Below are 17,804 nucleotides of genomic sequence, written 5' to 3' on the forward strand. Positions count from 1 at the left end.
TGTTTTCGAACGTTTCCAAGTCCGTGGATTTATTTCTACGAACAACTTCCGTTCGACTACGCGTTCCCGCGAAACTTTTGTTCCGTTTCTCGGCTTTGTCGGCAAACTTTCGATTCCTTCGACCCGCCTACCCGAGAATCGATTACCGGAAACAGTCGGCTCGAATTTTCGATGCACGCTTTGCGTAAAACTGGACGCGAGAGGGCTGCGATCCGAACGCGACGCGACGCGACAAGACGAATATCGATCGAACGAACGTCGATCGAAAATTTACCGACGCGCTTCCCTAGTTTCTTCAAGTATCGAGAAGAGATCGTTTCCAAGTTGGAAATTTCTCGAAACCACGGCCCATTCGGGGCAATTCGTTTTACGCCGCTGCGATTCTCGAATAAAACTTTCCTTGGAATAATTTATGCGTAACGTAATTCCCCGCTGTTGCTCGCGGAAGTCACTGTCGAAGTTTGTCGAATAAAATTGCGACACCCTGCATAAAAGAGAGTTTAAAACAGAATAGGAAACAACTCTTGGAACGTCTTGCGTAATAACGAGGAATTAAAAGCACGCAAACGAAAACAACTTTCGACAAACTGCCCCCGTGAGTTAAGATTTCCGGGCGAAAGTTTCGCGGCAAGGAGCTTTCCAGCTTCTCCCCGCTCTTCTGCTTCATCGGTCCTTCGAACTGTCCGTCCCTTGAATTGTTAACGCGGCGGAGGGATTAAACGCGCGAACGCTTAGCTGGCAGTCGATTTAAATCCGATGTCTCTTCCGCTCGCGCTTTAATTTCTGCTCTTACTTCGGTGCCGCGCACTTTTTTCACCCCCAGCTCCGTTCCTCGATGGTAACCTCGCGCCTTTTATCTCGGACGCGCAGCTTCGAAACTCGCGTATTTCCTCTCGCGCGAGAATAAGAATAAGCTCTCGGGGCTTACCCCGTGAGCCGGCAGACTCCGAAACGTCCGACAGATTTCCACGGGAGGCTCGGTTCGCCGATGGCTCTTTGATTCGGTCTCGATGTCCGACGAGAAACGAACCTTCTACGAGCTTCCGCGCAAAGGGATCGAAGGTGGTCTCGATAGCTCAAAGAGGAAGAATCGACGCGCGATACATCGAACGTTACCGCGTTCGAAAACTTTTCGACCATCTCGAAGTAATATCCATCCGGAAGGAAAGCACGATCGAGTAAAAAGGTCCGTACGATTCCGATCGATCGATCCTTGCACCTTTCGTCTGTTAAATGAAACGGTAGGGCGGAGCGGAGCGGAGACGCGAGAAACCGAGTAGCCGGGGTAACGAAACGATCCAACGGGGGGCCGAGCCTCGAGCTGGCCTTGAGCAGCCGCTCGATTCGGCCCAGCCTTCGCGGGCTTTCTTCTCCTTTGCCGACGAATAAAGACCAGTCTAATTCGTGCTCCTTTCTCGTTATTCTCGAGCAAATAAATTGTTACGGTAAACGAACCGGAGAGTTCTCACTTCGTTTCATAATGTCGCATCGCGTCGAAAATGAAGTTCTTTTGTTTCAGCGCGACAGAATGGCTCCCAGTTTCTTTACGGAAGATTCGCGACCTAACCCAGACATCTTCTTTTTCAAGTTTTCCTATTTTCCACGGGAAATTTCGACGCATCTCTTTCCTCGGGGAAGACCGTCGAGCAAAAAGTTTCTCGCTTTCCTTCTTCTCGCGGACTTTTGATGGAACTGACAACGATACCGTTTGATCCGTCAGATTCTTACGAGTCTTTTCTTCGATAATTTGTTTTACTCCTTATACGGTGTTTCGCGGTGGATCGTCTCCGTCGTCCAATTCCATTTTTATCTCCCGCGCGCGGAAACGAACAAGACGTACACTTCCCATTGAAACGAACTCGCGATCCTTAACGCGTAAAAACGACCGGGAAAAAGTAATCCCTTTGCATCGGTGACTCGCGTACTTTCGGATCGTCGGTTATCGTCTACCGACCGAGCGTTTCGTGCCTTCGAAAACGGGACGAACGTTTCTACGTCGTTTTACATTGAGAAACGATTTTCTTCGCGCGTCCGAAAATCTTTAAACGGAGAAAGAAAAAAAAATAGAATTTCGCGTCGCTCCGTATTGGCGCGAGTTGGGAATATTTTTTTAAGCTTCCCGAACGAACGATCGGGAAGAAAAATATCGAATTACGCGACGCGCGATGAAAGTTCAATTATCGTGCATAAAACGAGGCGTTAATGAACGTCGCGTGGAAGTTTTGTTCGACAAGAGGATGACGTTAATGAGAGGAAAAGCCTTAATTTTCTCTCTCGTTCGTCGTTTTACGTTCGCGTTTCTTTCCTTCTCTTTGGCGCGAATTCTACTCGATATTTCGAGCACCCGTATTATTCCGTTCCCGTCGAAGCGCTCGTACAAGGAGCTACTCTCGACCAATTAAATCGATTCTACACCTCGTTGCGACTTAAAGACTCGTTACAACCGATTCGTACAAAGAGGTCTACCAGATCGAGTTCCCCGTAGAAAGCGGTCCATCGTATAATACCGTCCGATGAATTGAAACTTTTTTTTCTGCTTCGTGATAACCCAAAGTGGGCGATCCTTGTAAAACCACGCTCCCCGAACAAGAATCGGGAATCTTGGCTTTTTACAAAAACTCGTATTTCTCGAAACCTGGAGGCGATACGGTGATTCGGCTTCCAGATTTTTGGTCGAGGAGTGCGGCGATCGCCAGCTTTGGGTCGTTGGGAGGCAAAAATCGTGTCGGCCGGTGTAATTTGCGCAAAAATAATTTTTTCAGCGATTTACGGTAATTATCAGCCCCGTGTTGCCTAAAATTTACCTCGAACGGTTTCAAAGTTTCTTTGGTAAAACTAACGCATTGTAAAATAAAGATTCCTAAGCACGATCTTACCTTCCGCTTTTTTTTTCGTCTCAGCTAGATTTCGTTTCTGCTTTCGTTGCAACATTGTTTTCCGAGTAAATCACGAACAAAGTTAGAAAACAAATTATCGACTATTGATAGAGTCAATATCGAACTTCAGCCTCGACAACTTCTCAACTCGTTCGAACGTATCGAAACAACTCCGACCCCTCGGTTCTCGTAGGAAAGAAGACTTCGGGACCCTCTAAGACCCTACTCTATATTCCGCGCTTTACGTAAGACCGTAAAAACTTCATCGTTGAGCGACGCGAGCAATCTTCGCGTTGCAATTTATATCGATCGGAGATTCGCTGCTTTGGGAACCTTCGCGTACGCAAGATGCGCTCGAGAACGATTCAACGATCGATCGAATCGATATCTTTGACGCGAACAGTCGGGACGACACGTCCAACACCGAGAAAGGAGAAAAATTTGACGGTAAATTTACAAATGGTTGTGTCGTATAAAAGTTGTCGGGGTTCGGGGACGGGAGGCGAAACCGCAACTATCGGCCGGTATCGCGAAATAAACAACTCGCGTGTCCGAGCGATTTTCCAGCATTTTGGAGCGCGATACGTTTTCCAACGCGTTTCTCATCGGGAAAAAAATTCACCGCGAAACATCGAGTTTGCAAAAACTAATCCCGATGAATTTTCCAGCCTAAGAAAAACCGACCGCGACGAATTTCATCCATTTGTCATCCGGCGCGGCGCAGAAATTCGCATCGAACGATTCGATGCGCAAAAAAGACGCGCCACGGATGAGCAATGCAACCCGAAAAAACACTTTGTCCCGCATTGATTAAACACGGCGATAGAAACGCGAGACAAGTTTTTCAATGCGACGAAAAATGCTCAGCGCGCAAATAATTTGCAACGAATACTTCTGCCGCGTCAAAGCATTCAGGACGAATATTTCAACATCCGACAAAATTCGCGTCACATTTTTCAACGGGTCGAAAAATTTCCAACGAATTTTCTAACCCGTCTATGCGTTTCCCGTACGCTTTCCCGGCGCGTACAAAATTTATAATGACTTTTTCATATACCGAGTGTCCCGCGATACGAGAGATTCTACACATCGGGAAACATCGTTCGTACGTTTCGGTTCATTTTCGTCGAAATCATTGTTCACCGGTTGCTTTTCTATGTTCCTCTTCCGTTTCGATCCTGGAACGTTTTAATTACTTTTCCTTTTCATCGTCCTGTACGTGCTTCGATCCATTTTTTCACCCTCCCGGTAAGTATCGCACGGGGTGTGTCGAAAAGTTTTGCGGCGCGGGAACAAAATTTGCAATAAAATTTCCCAATTACGAAAATCATTTCTGGGATCGTTGTTCCAACCGCGGACGTATTACGGAACAAAGTGAGCAGCGAAATAACGAGACAAAAGCGAAACGAGGAAAGTTTCCTCTGGTTTGTTCTTTTTCTTCGTCGCGCGTGTATCATAAATTACAAGTAGGGGTCGTTCTTTCGAGGGATCGTTTCTTCAACGACTGTATACCGAAGCATCGTTAACGGTATCGACGGAAGAGCATTCGCGTCGAGTATTCGAAGGTCGCGCGCGACGAATTTGAAAACGATCTATCGAGTAGTTTTCCCTTGATAAATTCCCGTAACGCGAATCCCCCCTCTCCGGCTATTAGCTTCGCTCGAGCGGTTCTTCTTTAAAAGCACCCTGTATATAATGCGTTTCACCTAAATGGGTTCAATTTCATTCGTCCAGCGAAACCTCCCCTCGGATGGTCACATTATTCCGTTGAAACTCTTCGTTCTCCCCTTTTACCGCGTTCCACGCTCCTTCTCTCGTTTACGTTCGTCCAATTTTTTAATCGCCACTTCTTCTCACCGTTCGCGCGGCTCTTCGCCCGGTTTTTCGCTCTCTCGGTTTCAGTTTCACGACCTTCCGTTCGGTTTCTTTCCACGCGGCTCGAGTGCTTTTTTCCCGGGTGTTTTTTATTCGCCCTTTTCTCCTCGGTCCCGCCGACTTTTTTCGCTGGCCCCATTTTCCAACCGGTTCGCGTCGGGCGCGTGATTTACTCGTTGCGTACACGGGCGGAGAGCAAGGGCGGGGAACGAGAAAAAATATAAACCGGAAATAATGATTTAAGCCCGGAACCCGCGGGTGTCGATCCTGGGCGTGAAACTATTCGCGGTTGTTTTTCGGTTACAGAGCTCGCGCGACGCTCTCTCTTTTTTCGCCTTTTTCTCCCCAGCCTTTGTCGTTTGTTTTGTTTTTCTTTTGTTTTTCTTTTTTTCGTTGCGTTCGTTTTCGTTCGCCGAGGGACGAAAACAAAAAAAGCACGACGAGCGTGCGCGGGCGGAATTTTTTTTGCGTTTTCCTTTTCTCCTTACTTTTTTCCGGTTTCGTTTCGCGCGGTTCCCCTAACGGGTAGCGCGCGTTATTTTTTACCGTCCAACGAGGTCGCGCGCGGTCGCCGAGCATCGGTGATTTCATTAAGAAAAGCGCACGGGTTTTTGAAAATTCGCCGCGGAAACGCGAGCGTGTTTCGAGGCTTCGAGCGGGACAAAGAAAACACGATCCTCCGGAGAACGTTCGCGCGTGCCGCCCTCCGCGAATAAAAATTATCCCACTTTCGCGGAATTCGCTTTGCGCGAATATTACGCGAACAATCGCGAGGCGAGGAATTTATGCTCGCCTTTGACTCTCTGGTAACGCGAACAGTCTTTGTGGAAGATTGAAGAACTCGTGCGCGAAGAAATGCCGCGTTTTTCGACGAGCCCGGAGAATGCTTAAAATCTCGACGAAAATAATTCGACGCGCTGAACATTAATTGCCAACGCGCAAAGAATTCGTAGAAAATTCGATTGGTTTTTAAAAACAACGAACATCGCTCGTGCCTTTGGACTCTTCGATGCGCAGAGTTCTATACAATTGCGAAAGCTCGTTCGGGGCACCGATACAAAAGTTTCCGAGTCGACGAAATCCGCAGAATTCTAGGAATTCGCGAGGTTTCGGCAGGCTCGGAAGAAGGTGAAAACGCGGGAACGGTAAAGAAGATCGATGCAAGTTTCATTTCGAAGTTTATTTCGATCGGAACTTGTCGTTTTAACGAACAAAAAACTGTGCACCGGTGAGATAGATAGGATTATTGGAACACGGTCAGAGTGGGAACGGTGGCAGCGATAACGGTAACTACGGGAGCAAGTATCTCCGTTCTGCGGTGAATAAGTAGTCTTTTTCGAAAGTTTGGCCACGATCGTAAAGGAAGAAAAACGTAGAGAGGAAAGTCGAGAAATTGCTAACGGTAAAATTCACGGCCGACGGAGAGGACGCTGTAAACTTTCGCGTAAAAATATTCAAAGGTCGGAACATTCGGGGTAGAACATCGAAACGTTCGAGTCGAGCAATTGCGGCCGACTACGGATATTTTTAAAGCGGCGAGGGTGTCGATGTCCGTGAAATTTTCGAGGAAGAGACGTCGGGGCATCGACCGCCGAACGATATCGATCGAACTCCGAGCACCGTCGATCGCGATCGCGGTCGAAACGCGTTCGTTTTCCGCGGATCGTTAAAGGCCCGGAGAAGTTCGCGGAAGTTCCGGGCGGTTTTAACGCGTTCCGGGAGCTTTCTCGAAAGTTGCGGGGTTCGCGGTCATTCGCGAGTGTTCCCGTAAACAGTTCCCGAGCGTAGCCGCGTATCAGCCAGTAATTAAACTTAAACTTCTTGGAAAGCGATACCGGGTATAGTTGGGCGCGCGTATGCAGCTACGGTAGACACCGGTCGCGCATCCTCGAGTGTTTCGTCCGGAACTCGGGACTTGCCACGGAGTTTCCGATTTCAGTTTGCCGGGGTGTCGATAAGTAGCGTGGGAAATTTAAACGGGCTGGAAAGTTTCGGCGGGTCCCCCGGTTCGATTCGAATTTGTCTTACAATTAGCGAGGAGATCGTCTCGTTCGCGCAACACCATCACGGAACTTTGCGCGACGCGATCCACGACGTTCGGGACTTACTTCACGGACAACCTCGATACCGCGACACCAATTACAAATCTCGAGAAAATCGCCAGCCGAGATTTATCGACCCTCGTCTCTCGGGGGAAAACTTGCGCGTATTTTCTCGCAAAGATTCTTCCCGATGCACCCGAACGATTACCGATGCAACGTTCCGTCGTTTCCGCGAAGACTCGAGAAACGTTCCGAAGACGCGCCTTCGGAATTACGATTTTCGGACCGAGAGCGAAAAGCCGGAACGAAGAAGGGTTTTTTTTCGATCGGCGACGGACGAAGAGCACAAAGTGTGGGCGGAACGTCCGCGCGAGCGTCGCGATAAAAACCACGGGAACAAAGGGTCGCCGATTTTCGTTCGGTAAGCCGCTCCCGAGAGCATTCCCTCCCGCCTTCTTGTTCGATTCGTATTTTTCCGCGGGAAAGGGCTGCGGTCTGTGGACGAGTCGGCGGACGAGTCGGCGGCGGAGGAGAAGAAAGGAAGAGCCAGTGGGAAAAAGGTCCTGGAACGAGTAGCTTTCGAACAGAGCCGACATTTTCCCGATCCCCGTCGGACGTTGTATCGGTTTCGTTCTCCGAAACAATCGCTGAAAACTTGGAACGACAATGCGAATCGTACCTTCAGCCACGCAACAAATGAACAATCACCGGTGGCTCGTTTCCGTGGCTCTTTCTGTTCTCGGTTGGTCCCCCTCCGTCGCACCGCGCCGCGGCTCTCTGGTTCTCTGGCTCTCTGGCTCTCCGGCTCTCCGGTATCCCTTCCGCCCGACTTCCCTTTAAAGAACGGGGTTTCGAATTAAATCGCGCGCGGTTCGCGGAGAAAAATTCAACGAGTAGGATCGCGCGGTGCGCCTCGCTCGCGCTTTTAACGGTATTTGCGGTCGATCGGAGCACCGTGGTTTCGTTCGGCCGTTGGCGCCCGGCGTCCGCGTAAATAATGAACTCGGAAACGATCGAATCGGCTCGAAAGGGAGAACTCGATCCCGAAAGATTCCGCGGATCCTCGCGGTGCGTTTCTCGTCCTCGTTACTCGTAACGGCGACGAAACGATAAAATATCGGAAAGGTGGGAAGCGAGGCATCGAGCGGGAGCTCTCGCGTCTAAAACTCGGCCCGGGGCAACCCGGCCGACGTCGAGCTCGCCAAGAGGAAAACCGGAAACCTCTAGCCCCGTTACGCCTACCGTACCTTTCCGTCTTTCGATTGGTCGCTGCGTTATTTTTGCCCGGCTGTTGCCACCGAGTACCATCGTCGTGCTCTACATACCGCGGCAAGGTAACGTAATGTGCCAGGGAACAAAAGCTGTCGCGAAAATATGACGCTCGTAGGGCCGCTATTATTTGGGAAATTATTAATGCCGCTCGCGGCTGGCTGTTATTACCGGAACAATTACTCGCAACGCGGCTTGTTTAATGTAATAAGCCCGCGATACGGCGGCGAATTGTGCAGTTTGATAATTACAACGCGTAGACGGCGGGTAGGTTCCGAGGTATTGGATTCGGAACGCTGTTGAACGCGAAGAGCAAGTATCCGACTGCGGCGCAGTTAGCAGTTTTCGCGTTGTCGGGGGATTGTTAATTGCAAGAGAAACACGAAAGTCGATTTACGGTCGAATTAAACGACGGTGTAATTTTGTCGAAACTTGGCACCGATCCGGGAACCGTTTCGCGGATCGAACCGCGCTATCCTTCCGCTTCGAACACCGCGCGCGCGCCGCGATTGCCGAATAACGGCGAATCCCGTTCGCGGCAAATTTTATATACGAAAAAAATAAAAAAAACAAAACCAAAAAAAATCCAGTCGTTGGCGAAACGATGAAAAAACAAAAAAAAAAAGAAACTGGCAGCTCACCAGAACGCGGCAACAACGAGCAAGAGTCACCCTCCAGGTTGCCCTCGGTACGAATCGCGCGCTCGTTAACTCGTCTCCCGGTGTTATCAGAATTTTCCAACGGGACCGTTCGCTCTTCCTCGAACAAGGTCGATTCACAAGCCGGTAGAATCGATCGCGAGACGCGAACGGCACCGTAAATCGCGGGGCCCGGTCCGGGATTCCGAGTCTCGGAATCGGCGAATAAATTCCCGCGGGTTTCCACTTTTATTTATTCATTTGTTCGCTTATTTATTTAGTTGCGCGGGAGGGACGGTCGTAACCGAACCCGGAAGGACGGGAGACCGCTGCCGCGCGCAGGTGCGGATACGCAACCGTACTGCAATCTAAAATTCATTTTCGGGATGAATCCGGAATGAACGCGCGCGCTCCGCGATACACTCCCGCGGGAGCGTGTATCCCGGTCGGAAGTGGCTGCCCGCTCGCCTACCAACGGAGACCGTGCAAACGATTCGAAGCCAGACGATCCGAAATTCTCTCGGAGAATTTAGCGACCCACACCCACACCCACACCCACACCCACACCCACACCTACATCTAGCCGCGCCGCGGCTCGGGGCTTGTTTTTTTCCCGTGAATATGCATTCACGATCCTTAGAGCGGTGGTAGTTTTTTTCGCCTCTCTCCCCACCGCCGCCCGTTCCGTGTTCGTTTCCTCCCGCGACGTCACCGCACGTGCAACCTTAAACCAGGGCTCCGCTAGCTGCCGGCTTCCCGGACACCCGATTTATTTCCCTCCGGATTTACGTTCTTTCGAATCCTACTACTTTTCTCCTCCCCCCCATTTCCGCGTCCCTGTCCGTTGTCTCTCCGTTTTTTATTTTTTCAACGACGCACTTTCGACGTTTCCTGCGAAAATTTTGGGAACGCGGTCCGCGGTACCCGTCCCGGCAACGTTTCGACAAGGTTTTTCCTCCGTTTTACGCACAATATCTCTTTCTCTCCGAACCCGGACCAACGACCGACTTTCTTTCGCGTTCCTCTGTCCGTCATTTCCACCAATTGTTCCGCGTAAAACGTTTCTCTCCGTTCCCGCGACGAGGACTCGAGAACTCTGGTCGGCGTTGGTCGCGTTTGGAAATATTTTCGGTTCGCGTGGTCGCGACACCGAAGAATCGTTTCGAGTTTCTTTCGACGAAGAAGGGACGCGAGTCCTTCGGGAGACCACGGTAGGGACGATCGGGTCGACGGTCGAAAAATTAGGCGTCGACGTTACTCGCGCGGCGTGCTCGGTAAACGTAGAAACTGAATTTTCTCGGGAAGGAGGCGTCGCGCGGCAAAAATTACTCCTTGGCACGGAGTCGGTTCCGCGCGAGGAAAGATCCTCGAGTATTTCCACCGCGGTTTGTATTTTCAACGGTTAAGGGAAACAACGCAACGGCGAAAGAACGCGGGCTGGGCAGCTCGGTGAATATCAATTTAAAACCACTTTTCGATGCATCCCTCGAATCGCTTACGCGCGCACCGGTTGTTTGTAATCCCGTTCGCCTTCCCTAGGGCCTAGGGCCGCCGTTGCTTTATTATTTCCTTCCTTCGTGGCGCTCTTTCCCCTTCGGTCTCCCCGCCGTGCTCGTCCAATTTGTCTCCGCGCACTCCGGTATTATGCGCGCTGCGTAATGCGGTGCACCGACGCAGTCCCCTTTCCCCACCTCCGTAAGATGTACCAGCCCCGTGCGTTTATCAACGCGGCGCTACGCGACGCGACGCGACGCGACGCGACGCGACGCTCGTTCTTTTCGAAGCGCGGATCGATCGGGTTCTCGAGCGACGCGACAACGAAATTTCGAATGCCGTTGACCCGAGTTTTTCGTCGGATTGAGAAAGTCGGTCCTATCGGGACCCGACGCCGATCACCGCGAGGCCTTCTTTCGAAACGTTTCGCGAAACACCTCGCTGTTCTCCCCCTATCGGTCGTCTGTCCCGTGCATCGTCGAGTCGTTTAAACGCGATGAGAACGGTCCGTGCCGATTTACGCGAAAAAAGTACAGTTGGTTTCTTCTAAACGGTAAACACGGGGTCGAATCGAGGAACGAAGAGCGCGCGGGGGTTGCTCGGTCGAGAGAGGAGAAAGGGAAGCTCGCGACCGTCTCTCGGTGCACGCGCGATGCACTCCGAGCAACGCTCAACGGCTGCTCGGAAATTACCCAGAGTGGACCAGACGCGCTCGCGGAGTAGCTCGGTTCGCGATTCTACCGGTAACGAGTAGCTTTACCGAGTCGTCGGTCTTTTCGACGAGTTTTGCGCCTCGACGGTGTGCGTTTCGTTTCGAACGTTCCAGCGAAGCTCGTTGCGCGGTAACTCGAGAATTTTATCCGAGGACCAGTTGCGCTTTCCGAACGGACCATCGCAGGATGCGAGCGCGCCGACCCGCGACAGCCGATGCATCGAGTTAAGTGCATCGTGCGCGAGCGGGGGCGCCGAGCCGGCGAGCCGCCGGGATAATTCGGTCGAGAGGGCCGTAATTACGATACACCGACGAGACGTTGCGCTCGTAAATACCATCGTACGTTCATCGGGATCGATCGAGCCCAAAGGTGGCCCGTTTCGTTCGCCGGTTGGAAAATTATTCGATCGGCGAGTGCGCGCGTTCGTTGAAACAAAATCCACGGAGAACTCGAATTTCGTCGAACGCGTTGTAATCCGCGATTAACGCCGAAAAATCGGGATCCGCGCGTCGAACCGGATTTTCGATTTCGCGCGCGGAAATAAAATTACGCGTTCGCGAGAACAAAAACGAAAAAAAAGAAAGAAAACGAAACGAACGAACGAACGAACGAACGAACGAACGAACGCGGGCATTCGCGTTCGGAGCCGGGGGGTAAAAACGAAACGATCCTTCGACGGGACGAGAGATCGATGATCTCCCATCGGACGCGTAGAACGCGGCAGGTTGCCATTGTCGGACACGCGACAGACCGCGTATCGAGTTAAACGCGGCGCGGGCCGCGCATGACGTCGGACTAATTTATTCAGAAGCGTCATAATTGCGATATCGCACGGGCTGCCATTGCGGATTACCGCAACGGAGTTCTCCGTGCTGAAATTGCAAAACCGTCGCCCCGGTGTCGAGGGTAGAGGGTGGGTCTGGGTGTGGGTGCGGGTGTGGGTGTGGGGGTGACGGGCGAGCGCGAAAATCGGTAACGGCCCGAGGGAAATGCTAATTTCGCGATTCGCGACGCGCGTCGTTTTTCGGCCGTGATCGATCGGAGATACGCGACCTTTTCGCGCACCGAATACATCGGGCCGAAATTTCCACGCGTTTTCCCGCTATATTTTACGTTGTTTCGGTCCATCTCGCTCGTCGGCCGACTACCCTGCTCGTCCGTATCAATCGCGCTCGTTGTTTCCCGACGGAGCTCGCGCGTTGTAATTTGCGCGCCCGTTCCCGCTGTTTTGCCGTGTTTTTTTTTTTTTATTTTTTTTAATTTCGGTTCTCTCGCTCTCGACGGCCGCTCGAAACGCGCGCGAGCGAATTAAATTCGCGAACGCTCGTTTCGTCGGTCGGCTTTTAGCGAAGAGTCGAAGTTACGGTTACCGGGGCGCGGGGAAGCGGTGCTTTTCACGCTCGAGACCTCGCTACGATTTTCCTGCGATTTACGCGCGAAACTTTAACGTTTACCGTAAATCGGCCTCGGTACCGTATCATCGTCCGTAGCTGCGACGTCTGCGACGGGATTCGAACGATCGAAAAAGTTCCTTTACTACGAGAAATACCGGTCGGACGATCGAAGGGCCTTTCGCGCTCGGGAAACATCCGTGTACCCACGAACCGGCCAAATACGCGTCAAATACCCGGCGTCGAAGCGTACCGCGGCGAGACGAACGAAACGCGACCTAATCGTCGGAAGGTCGGAATACCGTCGGTAATTAGCGATGCAGCCGGAGAGCCCCGGTAACGATCCCCCGAACCCGGCACGGTGCGCGTAACGTCGAAATTTATGCGCGACGAACAGGCCTCGCTCGCGAGTCGAGCCGAACCGAACCCGAAAGAACGGCTCGGAACTTGCCCGTCCACGTTCCTCGATAATAATTCGTATCGCGCTTTTTCCGCGTTTCCGCGTTTCCGCGTTTCCGCGTCGACGATCGCTTTCATCGTCCCGGGAGCGGTTTCCCGTTCAGCGGCGAGTAGAAGAAACCTACGGCAGGGGTTGGAGCGTAGAAAGTGGCAGCTGCGCGTAAACCGCGGCTTTTCCGACCACGATGGCCGTTTGCGAAAACAACGAGTCGACGGGAGTCGACGCGAGTCGACGCGACGCGTCTTCGAGCGGTTGAAAACTCTCGGTCCTCGTCCGGCGGTCGTTCCCCTCTCCGTTTCGCTCCGTATCTTCCGGGCGCGGTTTTGCTCCTTTGCTTACCTCGCGGTTTTTTCGTCGCACGGGCTTTGTAGTTTCCCGTCTGCCCCTGGGATTTGTTCCCGACGTTGGTAATTTTTCCCTCCGTTGTTTCTTTTCGTTGTTGCTCTTGTCCCCCGTTCCCCGTTCCCCGTTCCGCTCGCCCCTCGCCCGTTACGTTCCGCGACGCCCGAATTTCCGGCCGGGCCGAGAGACCGCGCGGAAAATTACGAGGAACGATTTTCCGCGAGTCGCCGGCGGGATTCCGAGAGTTCGGCGAACCTCGGGAAGAGGGATTTGTAAATTTTTCTTCGATAAAACGGTACTCGAAACGTTCGATTTATCGATGTTCCCGAGAATCGACGAGAAGAATCTCGCGTGCTCGCGGCTCGAGTAACGATCGAAACGATTCGCGGAGGAAACCACGGTCGATCGCGGGTTCGCGAAGCCGTGGCAGCGCGTCGCGTTAACGAGTAGAGTTCACGAGCAGGGAGAATCCGGAATGCGTTTAAAATCTACGGGAATACAAACTAGGAACAATATTGCTAGAGTTCCCCGGTTGGCTCGTTCCAGCGCGCAAGAACGTCCTCTCGTAATCGGCTCTCCTCGAGTTCGAGGAGCGAAGCACCGTAAAGGCCGGATCTTCCCGAATATCCAAGGGGATGGTCGTCGCGGAGAGCGGACCGCGACTGGAAATAGTTTAATAAGAACTCGAGGAGGCGGAAAAGCAGAAAAGGGGGCGGGAGGACGAGCTCGCCTTTGTTACGACCGCGCGGGAGAAGAACTGTACGAGGCGGAAGATTATTTTGGGTATTCCGTCGTGGCTTTATAAGCTGCCGCGCGGGGATAAGCGAGCCTGATATTAAAGCGTCCTATTCCGAGCATCTTCCCGCTGGAACATTAACCCTAGAAATACCTAGAGCCGTCTGTGTGTGTCGGAATGTTCTTAGCCCCGCTTATTAAATTTCCCAAGTTTTATACACTCTCCCGGGCTTTATCGCTTCGGTAATACCGCGGATTTCTTCGATTCTCACTCCCGGGAGAGCTCCGACGGTTCGCGAACGCTCGCGATGAACAATCGCCGCCGAACATTTCTCGGAGGACGGCCGCGATACGAATTACGGACGAGCGTTCGATCCTATGGAAAATCGCGCCACGGGGCTCGGCGTTCTTCCTTCTCGGTCTCGGTTTCATCTCGCGAACGTTCCGTTCCGGCCCCGAGGTGACGACGAGGGTCGATCGACGGGTCCGAGGCGAAGAAACGACCAACTTTCCCCGCGGAGAACCTCGAAGGACGGAATCGAGAGTCGAGGGAAACTCGCGACGCATCTCGACGGCGTTGCCCGCGCCGATCGCTCGAATCGATGAGCGCGAACCAGCGTTGCTCGAGTTCCTGCCGCGTTTCGAGGCAAAAATAAGGGAACCGAGCGGAAGGAGGAACGAAAAAGCATCGCGGACGTCGTACCGATGAATAATACATTCTTCCGGCGTTCCGGTGATACATTATACCGGAATTCTCGTGTTCGGGAGACCGCGGAAGGGATCGCGACGGTGCTCTCGAGAACGGTATCGGAGCTTCGACTCGTCGCGGGGATCGAGCACGGACGCGCAACGAAATCTCTTTGCCCCGTTTCGCAGCCAGGTGTTCTCGTTCCGCTCGTTTCTTACCCTTTGACGCACCGATCCCGAGAACCGAGCTTTCGGAACAAACGACCCCTCGATCCTACCCGCGCGCGAATAATCGATCGCCTTTGACTTCACGGGGAGATCTCGGACACCCGGATTTACGATCTTCCTCGAAATTCCAATTCCATCGACGTCTCTCGTCGCGAATCGTCGCCGTCGCCGTCGCAGCGGATATCGCGCATCGAGGATTCCGCGATACGAGACGAAAATTATTCCCGCCCGCGAGATTTCCCTTCCGAGATATTACTCGCGTAATACGTTCAAACGTTATCGAAAACTCGGAAAGGCCGTATACAGGCCGTCTGGCAACTTTCCAGCCGAAACTGCGTAGATACGTTTCACGAGTGGAAATAAGAGAACGGCGTTGTAATAAATGTTTTATGAAAAAGTTATACGATGGAGCAAAGCGCGGAGAAGTTTCGAGCGTCAGGTACTGTAACGCGTTATTTTACTACGATTTACGACTCCACCGGCGTCTCTAATTCCCAACGTAACTCCGGACACTGTCTCGACCGCGAACTCCGAGCGACGGCGTTTCGTCTCGCTTTTCACCTTTCCTCGTCGACGCTTCGTCCGCGCGCTCGCGACCACCTCCTCCCTACCCTTCTCTCGGACAAATATCTCGTCTTCCCCTTGGCTCGGTTTTCCGGTTAAGAGCGCGCGAGCGGCCTTCGATCGGCGCACTCGTACGAACGCGCGAAACCGTTTCTCGGCCGATCGATCCGATCATCGGCGGACCGCGCGCTTCGAGAGAAATCCACGCTTTCGAGGCTACGGAGACGATCGACCGACGAAACCCGCGGAGAAACCTTTTCGAAAGACGATTACTTTGCTGGTAACTCCGTCGACGATATTTAACGCTACGGGGCGTTTCGTCGCGACGAAAGACGATCTTTCGCGAAAAGTCGTAGGCAGTTTCGATCGCGGCCGTGTCGTTTCGAGAGACGCCGGGAGAATCCTGTACGCGTATTTCCACAGCCGGCGTATCGCGTTCCGAAGCGAATCGACCGGCCGGTCGAGGTCACCGAGATTTCCATCCCCGTTGCGACTGGTTCCTCCGCGAAACCCGGAGCGAGCCTCCTCCTCCCCCGGATCGTCCACCCTTTATCGCCGTGGTGCAGCTGCGTTTCACGATTTCGTCTTAATCCCCGAGTCCCCGTCGTTCGACTCGTTCACCGATCGAGCGCGGGACCTCGCGTTCACCGTTTCGCAACGCGGACCGAGCCAATTCTCGTGGAACGCGGCCCGGCCGATTTATAGACACCGCGGAGGTAATAAATTCGTAAACAACGGGAATCGAGTACCGGGGACTTCCTACGCTCCTCGAAACGAATCTTCGAGGAGGACCAACGAGCGATTTATCGTTATCGCGGGAACCTCGAAATTCGTCCGACGAACCGCGATCGAATTATCCGTTCCGTTTTCGCGTTCACCGATACTTTCTCGGCGCTCGACGATCCGTACCCGACGGCGCGCGATACCCGTCCTTTGCACTTTGTCGTTTCCTCCGTGTCTGCGTTCGCGATTAAAGCGTTCGATATTTTCCATTTGCGAACGAACGGGCGCTGCGCTGCGCCGCGTTTCGCGATACCGTGTCGTCGACGTACGACCGAACACGATAACGTCGCGAGACTACCTCCGAACGAGTATTTCGTCCGTGAGCGCGAGATTTCCGAGAATAAAGCTTACAGCGCGGAACCGTGTTCCAGGATTCCCGTTTACAGGGTCCGAGGACGGTGACTAATCGCGATTTATCGCGCCCGTTCTTACCTTCTACCGTTTCTCCAATTTCTCGAATTTCTCGAATTTCTCGAATTTCTCGAATTTCTCGAATTTCACGAATTTCTCGAGTTTCCATCGACCGCCGGAGACGCGTCGCGCTAAAAAGCTCCGAGCGACGTTTTCAAAGTCTCGATGCCGGTGGAACGCGTCTTCGACGGGAATATCGCGTCGAGGGCGGACAAAAATGGACACGCTTGTCTGGCAGTTGCTCGCAAAAGACCTTCCGTTTGCCGGTGATGCGTAAGAAAAGCTCCATTCCCGTTCCCGTGACGTCTCTTCGACGACAGACAGCGTTGATCCGTCCTCCAACCCCTGTGGTGTCTTTCCCCCGGCCGCCCTTCGCTCCGGCCCGCTTTCTTTATCAACCACCTGTCCCGTTCCCTCGTCGCTTCGCTCTTTCGCGCGCGCGCGCGCGCTCGCCCGCTCGCTCGCTCTCTCCCTCCTCTCTCCGACGCGGACTCGTCGCGTGCAAATGCGTTTCTGAAAAGCCTGCAGCCTGTCTGCGGCACGACGTGCGACGAATTCTCCGGGCAGCTCGTCTGCACCCAGCTTCGCGCGACGCGTAAAAGGAAAAACGGCGGAGGGTGAACGAAGAAACGGACAGGGCCGGGGGTACGGAGCTCGCGCGAGCAAGGGGGGAAGAAGAAAATATCGGCGAGCGACATCGCGGTGGGAAACGCGGTGATTCGACGCACGTGAACGGAATGCGCGCGACAAACCGCGTATTTGTATCCGAGGCCCGCGACCTTCCCCGTCCTTCCGCTCTCGCTCTCGCTCCCGCGTCTCTTTACGGCCCACTCGCGGAGAAACATTTCGCGAGCCGAACCACGAAACGCGTCCAACTCGAAAGATCCCCTTCGATTCGAAGACGACGACGAGCGCGAGACGTTGCTCGAGAGCCGCTCGGACCGTATTACCGACCGATCCACGTATTCGCGTCTAAGCGTTCTCCGAACCGGGTCCGGTGAAATCCGCTCTCGTCTCTTCGCAAACGATCCGATTCTTCTCGAGGACAAATTTTCTACTCGGCTCCGTAGGAAAGCTACGGGAGGTAAACGCGAAACGCAAAAACCCTGATCGTAATTAAATCGCAAACTTTGAACGCGTAACGTTCCGTTTGCCCGGAACGAATCTTCCCTGGATCCGAACGCCTCGAGGAACAACTCTGCGGAACGCACCACCGGGCCCGAATTCCCCGACTCTCGCCACGAGTGCCCGATGCGAAAGAACCGCGACTCGCCTCGGTAAAGGGATACGCGCGAA

At 53.1% G+C, this 17,804-nt stretch overlaps 1 protein-coding gene across 12 annotated transcripts in view; it reads right to left on the reverse strand.

Moving 5' to 3' along the window:
* Ph4alphaefb (prolyl 4-hydroxylase subunit alpha-1) overlaps positions 1 to 17,804 on the reverse strand; it is a 243,083-nt gene that overhangs the window by 59,632 nt on the left and 165,647 nt on the right. The window contains exon 3 of one of the 12 annotated variants that reach the window (XM_076307703.1): positions 7,473 to 7,627. The exons of 10 other annotated variants lie outside the window; for them this stretch is intronic. The gene's annotated coding sequence lies outside the window, so the exon portion shown is untranslated. Of the gene's footprint in view, positions 1 to 7,472; positions 7,628 to 13,097; positions 13,290 to 17,804 lie in introns of those variants that run through there. One more of the 12 variants, XM_076307708.1, reaches the window with a different exon arrangement.

Source organism: Ptiloglossa arizonensis, chromosome 3 (genome assembly GCF_051014685.1).
Source record: "Ptiloglossa arizonensis isolate GNS036 chromosome 3, iyPtiAriz1_principal, whole genome shotgun sequence".
Classification (NCBI taxonomy): domain Eukaryota; kingdom Metazoa; phylum Arthropoda; class Insecta; order Hymenoptera; family Colletidae; genus Ptiloglossa; species Ptiloglossa arizonensis.